Source organism: Electrona antarctica, assembly GCF_951216825.1.
Source record: "Electrona antarctica genome assembly, contig: scaffold_45, whole genome shotgun sequence".
In the NCBI taxonomy this organism is placed as follows: Eukaryota; Metazoa; Chordata; class Actinopteri; order Myctophiformes; family Myctophidae; genus Electrona; species Electrona antarctica.
In genome coordinates, this window is record NW_027637215.1 from 574,574 (window position 1) to 585,961 (window position 11,388).

An 11,388-nucleotide genomic window follows, 5' to 3' on the forward strand; every position below is an offset into this window, starting at 1 on the left:
TTTGAAAAGTCAAACGGTGACTTTTCCCGGGGTCTGTCAAAAAGTCGAGGTTTGACTTTTCAAATACTCAAAAATGATGGAAAACGGCATGCTATAGTATGCCGTTCGAGACCATGGGCTATAGCCCATCGCAAAGTCAGTATTTGACTTTTGAAAAGTCAAACGGTGACTTTTCCCGGGGTCTGTCAAAAAGTCGAGGTTTGACTTTTAATTGTGATACTGGGCTGCCCATCGCCATGGTCATAAATTATGAAAAACGAGGATTTGAAAAAAAGACGAAAATGACTCCAAGACGATGGGCTATATATAGCCCATGGTCTCGGAGTGATTTTCGTCTTTTTTTCAAATCCTCAAAAATGATGGAAAACGGCATGCTATAGTATGCCGTTCGAGACCATGGGCTATAGCCCATCGCCATGGTCATAAATTATGAAAAACGAGGATTTGAAAAAAAGACGAAAATGACTCCGAGACGATGGGCTATAGCCCATGGTCTCGGAGTCATTTTCGTCTTTTTTTCAAATCCTCAAAAATGATGGAAAACGGCATGCTATAGTATGCCGTTCGAGACCATGGGCTATAGCCCATCGCAAAGTCAGTATTTGACTTTTGAAAAGTCAAACGGTGACTTTTCCCGGGGTCTGTCAAAAAGTCGAGGTTTGACTTTTCAAATCCTCAAAAATGATGGAAAACGGCATGCTATAGTATGCCGTTCGAGACCATGGGCTATAGCCCATCGCAAAGTCAGTATTTGACTTTTGAAAAGTCAAACGGTGACTTTTCCCGGGGTCTGTCAAAAAGTCGAGGTTTGACTTTTAATTGTGATACTGGGCTGCCCATCGCCATGGTCATAAATTATGAAAAACGAGGATTTGAAAAAAAGACGAAAATGACTCCAAGACGATGGGCTATATATAGCCCATGGTCTCGGAGTGATTTTCCTCTTTTTTTCAAATCCTCAAAAATGATGGAAAACGGCATGCTATAGTATGCCGTTCGAGACCATGGGCTATAGCCCATCGCCATGGTCATAAATGATGAAAAACGAGGATTTGAAAAAAAGACGAAAATGACTCCGAGACGATGGGCTATAGCCCATGGTCTCGGAGTCATTTTCGTCTTTTTTTCAAATCCTCAAAAATTATGGAAAACGGCATGCTATAGTATGCCGTTCGAGACCATGGGCTATAGCCCATCGCAAAGTCAGTATTTTACTTTTGAAAAGTCAAACGGTGACTTTTCCCGGGGTCTGTCAAAAAGTCGAGGTTTGACTTTTAATTGTGATACTGGGCTGCCCATCGCCATGGTCATAAATTATGAAAAACGAGGATTTGAAAAAAAGACGAAAATGACTCCGAGACGATGGGCTATATATAGCCCATGGTCTCGGTGTGATTTTCGTCTTTTTTTCAAATCCTCAAAAATGATGGAAAACGGCATGCTATAGTATGCCGTTCGAGACCATGGGCTATAGCCCATCGCCATGGTCATAAATTATGAAAAACGAGGATTTGAAAAAAAGACGAAAATGACTCCGAGACGATGGGCTATAGCCCATGGTCTCGGAGTCATTTTCGTCTTTTTTTCAAATCCTCAAAAATGATGGAAAACGGCATGCTATAGTATGCCGTTCGAGACCATGGGCCATAGCCCATCGCAAAGTCAGTATTTGACTTTTGAAAAGTCAAACGGTGACTTTTCCCGGGGTCTGTCAAAAAGTCGAGGTTTGACTTTTCAAATCCTCAAAAATGATGGAAAACGGCATGCTATAGTATGCCGTTCGAGACCATGGGCTATAGCCCATCGCAAAGTCAGTATTTGACTTTTGAAAAGTCAAACGGTGACTTTTCCCGGGGTCTGTCAAAAAGTCGAGGTTTGACTTTTAATTGTGATACTGGGCTGCCCATCGCCATGGTCATAAATTATGAAAAACGAGGATTTGAAAAAAAGACGAAAATGACTCCAAGACGATGGGCTATATATAGCCCATGGTCTCGGAGTGATTTTCGTCTTTTTTTCAAATCCTCAAAAATGATGGAAAACGGCATGCTATAGTATGCCGTTCGAGACCATGGGCTATAGCCCATCGCCATGGTCATAAATTATGAAAAACGAGGATTTGAAAAAAAGACGAAAATGACTCCGAGACGATGGGCTATAGCCCATGGTCTCGGAGTCATTTTCGTCTTTTTTTCAAATCCTCAAAAATGATGGAAAACGGCATGCTATAGTATGCCGTTCGAGACCATGGGCTATAGCCCATCGCAAAGTCAGTATTTGACTTTTGAAAAGTCAAACGGTGACTTTTCCCGGGGTCTGTCAAAAAGTCGAGGTTTGACTTTTCAAATCCTCAAAAATGATGGAAAACGGCATGCTATAGTATGCCGTTCGAGACCATGGGCTATAGCCCATCGCAAAGTCAGTATTTGACTTTTGAAAAGTCAAACGGTAACTTTTCCCGGGGTCTGTCAAAAAGTCGAGGTTTGACTTTTCAAATCCTCAAAAATGATGGAAAACGGCATGCTATAGTATGCCGTTCGAGACCATGGGCTATAGCCCATCGCAAAGTCAGTATTTGACTTTTGAAAAGTCAAACGGTGACTTTTCCCGGGGTCTGTCAAAAAGTCGAGGTTTGACTTTTAATTGTGATACTGGGCTGCCCATCGCCATGGTCATAAATTATGAAAAACGAGGATTTGAAAAAAAGACGAAAATGACTCCAAGACGATGGGCTATATATAGCCCATGGTCTCGGAGTGATTTTCGTCTTTTTTTCAAATCCTCAAAAATGATGGAAAACGGCATGCTATAGTATGCCGTTCGAGACCATGGGCTATAGCCCATCGCCATGGTCATAAATTATGAAAAACGAGGATTTGAAAAAAAGACGAAAATGACTCCGAGACGATGGGCTATAGCCCATGGTCTCGGAGTCATTTTCGTCTTTTTTTCAAATCCTCAAAAATGATGGAAAACGGCATGCTATAGTATGCCGTTCGAGACCATGGGCTATAGCCCATCGCAAAGTCAGTATTTGACTTTTGAAAAGTCAAACGGTGACTTTTCCCGGGGTCTGTCAAAAAGTCGAGGTTTGACTTTTCAAATACTCAAAAATGATGGAAAACGGCATGCTATAGTATGCCGTTCGAGACCATGGGCTATAGCCCATCGCAAAGTCAGTATTTGACTTTTGAAAAGTCAAACGGTGACTTTTCCCGGGGTCTGTCAAAAAGTCGAGGTTTGACTTTTAATTGTGATACTGGGCTGCCCATCGCCATGGTCATAAATTATGAAAAACGAGGATTTGAAAAAAAGACGAAAATGACTCCAAGACGATGGGCTATATATAGCCCATGGTCTCGGAGTGATTTTCGTCTTTTTTTCAAATCCTCAAAAATGATGGAAAACGGCATGCTATAGTATGCCGTTCGAGACCATGGGCTATAGCCCATCGCCATGGTCATAAATTATGAAAAACGAGGATTTGAAAAAAAGACGAAAATGACTCCGAGACGATGGGCTATAGCCCATGGTCTCGGAGTCATTTTCGTCTTTTTTTCAAATCCTCAAAAATGATGGAAAACGGCATGCTATAGTATGCCGTTCGAGACCATGGGCTATAGCCCATCGCAAAGTCAGTATTTGACTTTTGAAAAGTCAAACGGTGACTTTTCCCGGGGTCTGTCAAAAAGTCGAGGTTTGACTTTTCAAATCCTCAAAAATGATGGAAAACGGCATGCTATAGTATGCCGTTCGAGACCATGGGCTATAGCCCATCGCAAAGTCAGTATTTGACTTTTGAAAAGTCAAACGGTGACTTTTCCCGGGGTCTGTCAAAAAGTCGAGGTTTGACTTTTAATTGTGATACTGGGCTGCCCATCGCCATGGTCATAAATTATGAAAAACGAGGATTTGAAAAAAAGACGAAAATGACTCCAAGACGATGGGCTATATATAGCCCATGGTCTCGGAGTGATTTTCGTCTTTTTTTCAAATCCTCAAAAATGATGGAAAACGGCATGCTATAGTATGCCGTTCGAGACCATGGGCTATAGCCCATCGCCATGGTCATAAATGATGAAAAACGAGGATTTGAAAAAAAGGCGAAAATGACTCCGAGACGATGGGCTATAGCCCATGGTCTCGGAGTCATTTTCGTCTTTTTTTCAAATCCTCAAAAATGATGGAAAACGGCATGCTATAGTATGCCGTTCGAGACCATGGGCTATAGCCCATCGCAAAGTCAGTATTTGACTTTTGAAAAGTCAAACGGTGACTTTTCCCGGGGTCTGTCAAAAAGTCGAGGTTTGACTTTTAATTGTGATACTGGGCTGCCCATCGCCATGGTCATAAATTATGAAAAACGAGGATTTGAAAAAAAGACGAAAATGACTCCGAGACGATGGGCTATATATAGCCCATGGTCTCGGTGTGATTTTCGTCTTTTTTTCAAATCCTCAAAAATGATGGAAAACGGCATGCTATAGTATGCCGTTCGAGACCATGGGCTATAGCCCATCGCCATGGTCATAAATTATGAAAAACGAGGATTTGAAAAAAAGACGAAAATGACTCCGAGACGATGGGCTATAGCCCATGGTCTCGGAGTCATTTTCGTCTTTTTTTCAAATCCTCAAAAATGATGGAAAACGGCATGCTATAGTATGCCGTTCGAGACCATGGGCTATAGCCCATCGCAAAGTCAGTATTTGACTTTTGAAAAGTCAAACGGTGACTTTTCCCGGGGTCTGTCAAAAAGTCGAGGTTTGACTTTTCAAATCCTCAAAAATGATGGAAAACGGCATGCTATAGTATGCCGTTCGAGACCATGGGCTATAGCCCATCGCCATGGTCATAAATTATGAAAAACGAGGATTTGAAAAAAATACGAAAATGACTCCGAGACGATGGGCTATAGCCCATGGTCTCGGAGTCATTTTCGTCTTTTTTTCAAATCCTCAAAAATGATGGAAAACGGCATGCTATAGTATGCCGTTCGAGACCATGGGCTATAGCCCATCGCAAAGTCAGTATTTGACTTTTGAAAAGTCAAACGGTGACTTTTCCCGGGGTCTGTCAAAAAGTCGAGGTTTGACTTTTCAAATCCTCAAAAATGATGGAAAACGGCATGCTATAGTATGCCGTTCGAGACCATGGGCTATAGCCCATCGCAAAGTCAGTATTTGACTTTTGAAAAGTCAAACGGTGACTTTTCCCGGGGTCTGTCAAAAAGTCGAGGTTTGACTTTTAATTGTGATACTGGGCTGCCCATCGCCATGGTCATAAATTATGAAAAACGAGGATTTGAAAAAAAGACGAAAATGACTCCAAGACGATGGGCTATATATAGCCCATGGTCTCGGAGTGATTTTCATATTTTTTTCAAATCCTCAAAAATGATGGAAAACGGCATGCTATAGTATGCCGTTCGAGACCATGGGCTATAGCCCATCGCCATGGTCATAAATGATGAAAAACGAGGATTTGAAAAAAAGGCGAAAATGACTCCGAGACGATGGGCTATAGCCCATGGTCTCGGAGTCATTTTCGTCTTTTTTTCAAATCCTCAAAAATGATGGAAAACGGCATGCTATAGTATGCCGTTCGAGACCATGGGCTATAGCCCATCGCAAAGTCAGTATTTTACTTTTGAAAAGTCAAACGGTGACTTTTCCCGGGGTCTGTCAAAAAGTCGAGGTTTGACTTTTAATTGTGATACTGGGCTGCCCATCGCCATGGTCATAAATTATGAAAAACGAGGATTTGAAAAAAAGACGAAAATGACTCCAAGACGATGGGCTATATATAGCCCATGGTCTCGGAGTGATTTTCGTCTTTTTTTCAAATCCTCAAAAATGATGGAAAACGGCATGCTATAGTATGCCGTTCGAGACCATGGGCTATAGCCCATCGCCATGGTCATAAATTATGAAAAACGAGGATTTGAAAAAAAGACGAAAATGACTCCGAGACGATGGGCTATAGCCCATGGTCTCGGAGTCATTTTCGTCTTTTTTTCAAATCCTCAAAAATGATGGAAAACGGCATGCTATAGTATGCCGTTCGAGACCATGGGCTATAGCCCATCGCAAAGTCAGTATTTGACTTTTGAAAAGTCAAACGGTGACTTTTCCCGGGGTCTGTCAAAAAGTCGAGGTTTGACTTTTCAAATACTCAAAAATGATGGAAAACGGCATGCTATAGTATGCCGTTCGAGACCATGGGCTATAGCCCATCGCAAAGTCAGTATTTGACTTTTGAAAAGTCAAACGGTGACTTTTCCCGGGGTCTGTCAAAAAGTCGAGGTTTGACTTTTAATTGTGATACTGGGCTGCCCATCGCCATGGTCATAAATTATGAAAAACGAGGATTTGAAAAAAAGACGAAAATGACTCCAAGACGATGGGCTATATATAGCCCATGGTCTCGGAGTGATTTTCGTCTTTTTTTCAAATCCTCAAAAATGATGGAAAACGGCATGCTATAGTATGCCGTTCGAGACCATGGGCTATAGCCCATCGCCATGGTCATAAATTATGAAAAACGAGGATTTGAAAAAAAGACGAAAATGACTCCGAGACGATGGGCTATAGCCCATGGTCTCGGAGTCATTTTCGTCTTTTTTTCAAATCCTCAAAAATGATGGAAAACGGCATGCTATAGTATGCCGTTCGAGACCATGGGCTATAGCCCATCGCAAAGTCAGTATTTGACTTTTGAAAAGTCAAACGGTGACTTTTCCCGGGGTCTGTCAAAAAGTCGAGGTTTGACTTTTCAAATCCTCAAAAATGATGGAAAACGGCATGCTATAGTATGCCGTTCGAGACCATGGGCTATAGCCCATCGCAAAGTCAGTATTTGACTTTTGAAAAGTCAAACGGTGACTTTTCCCGGGGTCTGTCAAAAAGTCGAGGTTTGACTTTTAATTGTGATACTGGGCTGCCCATCGCCATGGTCATAAATTATGAAAAACGAGGATTTGAAAAAAAGACGAAAATGACTCCAAGACGATGGGCTATATATAGCCCATGGTCTCGGAGTGATTTTCGTCTTTTTTTCAAATCCTCAAAAATGATGGAAAACGGCATGCTATAGTATGCCGTTCGAGACCATGGGCTATAGCCCATCGCCATGGTCATAAATGATGAAAAACGAGGATTTGAAAAAAAGGCGAAAATGACTCCGAGACGATGGGCTATAGCCCATGGTCTCGGAGTCATTTTCGTCTTTTTTTCAAATCCTCAAAAATGATGGAAAACGGCATGCTATAGTATGCCGTTCGAGACCATGGGCTATAGCCCATCGCAAAGTCAGTATTTGACTTTTGAAAAGTCAAACGGTGACTTTTCCCGGGGTCTGTCAAAAAGTCGAGGTTTGACTTTTAATTGTGATACTGGGCTGCCCATCGCCATGGTCATAAATTATGAAAAACGAGGATTTGAAAAAAAGACGAAAATGACTCCGAGACGATGGGCTATATATAGCCCATGGTCTCGGTGTGATTTTCGTCTTTTTTTCAAATCCTCAAAAATGATGGAAAACGGCATGCTATAGTATGCCGTTCGAGACCATGGGCTATAGCCCATCGCCATGGTCATAAATTATGAAAAACGAGGATTTGAAAAAAAGACGAAAATGACTCCGAGACGATGGGCTATAGCCCATGGTCTCGGAGTCATTTTCGTCTTTTTTTCAAATCCTCAAAAATGATGGAAAACGGCATGCTATAGTATGCCGTTCGAGACCATGGGCTATAGCCCATCGCAAAGTCAGTATTTGACTTTTGAAAAGTCAAACGGTGACTTTTCCCGGGGTCTGTCAAAAAGTCGAGGTTTGACTTTTCAAATCCTCAAAAATGATGGAAAACGGCATGCTATAGTATGCCGTTCGAGACCATGGGCTATAGCCCATCGCCATGGTCATAAATTATGAAAAACGAGGATTTGAAAAAAATACGAAAATGACTCCGAGACGATGGGCTATAGCCCATGGTCTCGGAGTCATTTTCGTCTTTTTTTCAAATCCTCAAAAATGATGGAAAACGGCATGCTATAGTATGCCGTTCGAGACCATGGGCTATAGCCCATCGCAAAGTCAGTATTTGACTTTTGAAAAGTCAAACGGTGACTTTTCCCGGGGTCTGTCAAAAAGTCGAGGTTTGACTTTTCAAATCCTCAAAAATGATGGAAAACGGCATGCTATAGTATGCCGTTCGAGACCATGGGCTATAGCCCATCGCAAAGTCAGTATTTGACTTTTGAAAAGTCAAACGGTGACTTTTCCCGGGGTCTGTCAAAAAGTCGAGGTTTGACTTTTAATTGTGATACTGGGCTGCCCATCGCCATGGTCATAAATTATGAAAAACGAGGATTTGAAAAAAAGACGAAAATGACTCCAAGACGATGGGCTATATATAGCCCATGGTCTCGGAGTGATTTTCATATTTTTTTCAAATCCTCAAAAATGATGGAAAACGGCATGCTATAGTATGCCGTTCGAGACCATGGGCTATAGCCCATCGCCATGGTCATAAATGATGAAAAACGAGGATTTGAAAAAAAGGCGAAAATGACTCCGAGACGATGGGCTATAGCCCATGGTCTCGGAGTCATTTTCGTCTTTTTTTCAAATCCTCAAAAATGATGGAAAACGGCATGCTATAGTATGCCGTTCGAGACCATGGGCTATAGCCCATCGCAAAGTCAGTATTTTACTTTTGAAAAGTCAAACGGTGACTTTTCCCGGGGTCTGTCAAAAAGTCGAGGTTTGACTTTTAATTGTGATACTGGGCTGCCCATCGCCATGGTCATAAATTATGAAAAACGAGGATTTGAAAAAAAGACGAAAATGACTCCGAGACGATGGGCTATATATAGCCCATGGTCTCGGTGTGATTTTCGTCTTTTTTTCAAATCCTCAAAAATGATGGAAAACGGCATGCTATAGTATGCCGTTCGAGACCATGGGCTATAGCCCATCGCCATGGTCATAAATTATGAAAAACGAGGATTTGAAAAAAAGACGAAAATGACTCCGAGACGATGGGCTATAGCCCATGGTCTCGGAGTCATTTTCGTCTTTTTTTCAAATCCTCAAAAATGATGTAAAACGGCATGCTATAGTATGCCGTTCGAGACCATGGGCTATAGCCCATCGCAAAGTCAGTATTTGACTTTTAAAAAGTCAAACGGTGACTTTTCCCGGGGTCTGTCAAAAAGTCGAGGTTTGACTTTTCAAATCCTCAAAAATGATGGAAAACGGCATGCTATAGTATGCCGTTCGAGACCATGGGCTATAGCCCATCGCAAAGTCAGTATTTGACTTTTGAAAAGTCAAACGGTGACTTTTCCCGGGGTCTGTCAAAAAGTCGAGGTTTGACTTTTAATTGTGATACTGGGCTGCCCATCGCCATGGTCATAAATTATGAAAAACGAGGATTTGAAAAAAAGACGAAAATGACTCCAAGACGATGGGCTATATATAGCCCATGGTCTCGGAGTGATTTTCGTCTTTTTTTCAAATCCTCAAAAATGATGGAAAACGGCATGCTATAGTATGCCGTTCGAGACCATGGGCTATAGCCCATCGCCATGGTCATAAATGATGAAAAACGAGGATTTGAAAAAAAGACGAAAATGACTCCGAGACGATGGGCTATAGCCCATGGTCTCGGAGTCATTTTCGTCTTTTTTTCAAATCCTCAAAAATGATGGAAAACGGCATGCTATAGTATGCCGTTCGAGACCATGGGCTATAGCCCATCGCAAAGTCAGTATTTGACTTTTGAAAAGTCAAACGGTGACTTTTCCCGGGGTCTGTCAAAAAGTCGAGGTTTGACTTTTAATTGTGATACTGGGCTGCCCATCGCCATGGTCATAAATTATGAAAAACGAGGATTTGAAAAAAAGACGAAAATGACTCCGAGACGATGGGCTATATATAGCCCATGGTCTCGGTGTGATTTTCGTCTTTTTTTCAAATCCTCAAAAATGATGGAAAACGGCATGCTATAGTATGCCGTTCGAGACCATGGGCTATAGCCCATCGCCATGGTCATAAATTATGAAAAACGAGGATTTGAAAAAAAGACGAAAATGACTCCGAGACGATGGGCTATAGCCCATGGCCTCGGAGTCATTTTCGTCTTTTTTTCAAATCCTCAAAAATGATGGAAAACGGCATGCTATAGTATGCCGTTCGAGACCATGGGCTATAGCCCATCGCAAAGTCAGTATTTGACTTTTGAAAAGTCAAACGGTGACTTTTCCCGGGGTCTGTCAAAAAGTCGAGGTTTGACTTTTCAAATCCTCAAAAATGATGGAAAACGGCATGCTATAGTATGCCGTTCGAGACCATGGGCTATAGCCCATCGCAAAGTCAGTATTTGACTTTTGAAAAGTCAAACGGTGACTTTTCCCGGGGTCTGTCAAAAAGTCGAGGTTTGACTTTTCAAATCCTCAAAAATGATGGAAAACGGCATGCTATAGTATGCCGTTCGAGACCATGGGCTATAGCCCATCGCAAAGTCAGTATTTGACTTTTGAAAAGTCAAACGGTGACTTTTCCCGGGGTCTGTCAAAAAGTCGAGGTTTGACTTTTAATTGTGATACTGGGCTGCCCATCGCCATGGTCATAAATTATGAAAAACGAGGATTTGAAAAGAAGACGAAAATGACTCCGAGACCATGGGCTATATATAGCCCATGGTCTCGGTGTGATTTTCGTCTTTTTTTCAAATCCTCAAAAATGATGGAAAACGGCATGCTATAGTATGCCGTTCGAGACCATGGGCTATAGCCCATCGCCATGGTCATAAATGATGAAAAACGAGGATTTGAAAAAAAGACGAAAATGACTCCGAGACGATGGGCTATAGCCCATGGTCTCGGAGTCATTTTCGTCTTTTTTTCAAATCCTCAAAAATGATGGAAAACGGCATGCTATAGTATGCCGTTCGAGACCATGGGCTATAGCCCATCGCAAAGTCAGTATTTGACTTTTGAAAAGTCAAACGGTGACTTTTCCCGGGGTCTGTCAAAAAGTTGAGGTTTGACTTTTCAAATCCTCAAAAATGATGGAAAACGGCATGCTATAGTATGCCGTTCGAGACCATGGGCTATAGCCCATCGCAAAGTCAGTATTTGACTTTTGAAAAGTCAAACGGTGACTTTTCCCGGGGTCTGTCAAAAAGTCGAGGTTTGACTTTTCAAATCCTCAAAAATGATGGAAAACGGCATGCTATAGTATGCCGTTCGAGACCATGGGCTATAGCCCATCGCAAAGTCAGTATTTGACTTTTGAAAAGTCAAACGGTGACTTTTCCCGGGGTCTGTCAAAAAGTCGAGGTTTGACTTTTAATTGTGATACTGGGCTGCCCATCGCCATGGT